The 1,881-nt window shown below is 45.8% G+C and overlaps 1 long non-coding RNA gene across 1 annotated transcript; it reads left to right on the top strand.

Moving 5' to 3' along the window:
- The first annotated feature begins 915 nt into the window (after positions 1 to 915).
- LOC141152822 (uncharacterized) lies at positions 916 to 1,528 on the top strand. Its single transcript, XR_012247154.1, has 3 exons — positions 916 to 1,174; positions 1,293 to 1,431; positions 1,474 to 1,528. It is a non-coding gene; the product is annotated as an uncharacterized lncRNA (long non-coding RNA).
- Positions 1,529 to 1,881: the final 353 nt, after the last annotated feature.

Raw genomic sequence — 1,881 nt, 5'->3', positions numbered from 1 at the left:
GATCCGTTCCAGACACCATTGCAGAATGCATTTGGGGTACACTCAGACCATGGGAGTATTTGTAGAAGAGGTTATATCATATAGCTTGTACTGGAATCAGGTGCATAACTATACTTCAGCATTATCTGATGTCCTCTGTGACCTCTGCAAATTTTTTAGCTTGGTTGTATTACTGTGGTGTGGGGAGGGGGCAGCATTGCTGTGTGAAAGTGTAGTATAACATCATGTTAGGGTTTGCAATTGTTCAGGCTCAGTCACAGAAAGGGTTTATGTTTTTGGCGCGGTCTTTCTGTATCTTTCAAAGTTTTCAGTGTGAAAAGGCTTTAAACTGTAAATGCACTTGCTCGCTCACTCGTTTTTGCTCTGTTTTGACGGATAAATGAGTGCCGGTCATGTGCAAAACTGTATAAGCATTTGCATAGTCAACACCACATTAATTTTTTGCACGGTATTTTTGTCAATCTAAATAATTCTTGCAAAACCTCAGATTTGCGCAGATCTAGGAACATGCATATGATAAATAAACGCATGTGTTATGGGCACAATATTGCCACAATTTGTGTAGTATGCTATAAAAGTGCATCAACTTGTGCTAAACAATTGCTCCTTAAACTGTGTACGTTTTTGTCCGGTCTTGACCAAAAATGAGGGCTGGCTGTTGGTGGTCAAAATACACTCTAGAGCCAGCCCTCATCTTTTTTAAAACAAAATATATGGCAATGATGAGACCTGCCTTTTCTAAATCAAAAGAGTCTCATGAGCTGTGTATTTGTTGTAAAAAAAAAAATCTGATTTTTGAAATCCAATTATCCTGCTGAAACATAAAAAATTCTGGTTGATATTAGTGGGTGGACAAGCTAGATTCTCACTGATATTGTTCCTGATCTTACATTTTTCTTTTTTACAGCAGCTTCAGGATGCCAAAGACATGTCCACTATGTTACAAAACAGTTACTCAACTGCCACAGCATCTTACACGACAATGCCTTAGATACTGTACACAAGAGGAGAAGGATGCGCTAGTGAAAGAATCTAGAAACTCACTGATAGCAATTGCAACAAAAGGAACATATATCCCTTATGACAAGATTCCAGAGGTCACTACAAAGGACGATCTTATCTCCTTCATGGAGGACAGAGGATTTATCCTAACCGAGAAACCAACTATGGCCAGGTATGCCCCACTAACATCTTATTCTTTGAATACTGATGTTCATACTTGTGTAAGCTTTATAGGTTTGCATTTATGTTCTGAACTAAGCCAAAAAATCACGTGTATTTTATATTTACAGGATTGTTGAAGATGAGGGGGCATCACCTGTGCAGGATGAGCTGCCAGCCAGTGAGCAAGAGCTGCCCAACGATGAGGAAGTGCTACCTGTTGAGGAGGAAATGTCTAGAGTCATCGAGGAGGAGCCGCCCATCACAGAGGTAGAGCCGCCTGTCACAGAGGAAGAGCCGCCTGTCACAGAGGAAGAGCCGCCTGTCACAGAGGAAAAGCCGCCCGTCACAGAGGAGGAGCCGCCCACCACAGAGGTAGACCCGCCCGTCACGGAGGAAGAGACGCCAGCTACGGAGGAAGAGACACCAGCTACGGAGGAAGAGACGCCAGCTACGGAGGAAGAGCCGCCAGCTACGGAGGAAGAGCCGCCAGCTACGGAGGAAGAGCCGCCAGCTACGGAGGAAGAGCCGCCAGCTACGGAGGAAGAGCCGCCAGCTACGGAGGAAGAGCCGCCAGCTACGGAGGAAGAGCCGCCAGCTACGGAGGAAGAGCCGCCCGTCACAGAGAAAGAGCCGCCCATCACAGAGAAAGAGCCGCCCGTCACAGAGGAAGAGCCGCCCGTCACAGAGGAAGAGCCGCCCGTCACAGAGGAAGAGCCG

The sequence above is a fragment of the Phyllobates terribilis genome, unplaced genomic scaffold (genome assembly GCF_046119375.1).
Source record: "Phyllobates terribilis strain yellow unplaced genomic scaffold, ASM4611937v1 Scaffold_7__3_contigs__length_470593459, whole genome shotgun sequence".
NCBI classification, from domain to species: domain Eukaryota; kingdom Metazoa; phylum Chordata; class Amphibia; order Anura; family Dendrobatidae; genus Phyllobates; species Phyllobates terribilis.
The sequence above is the reverse complement of the archived record's forward strand: the minus strand, read 5'-3'. Positions and strand labels throughout refer to the sequence as shown.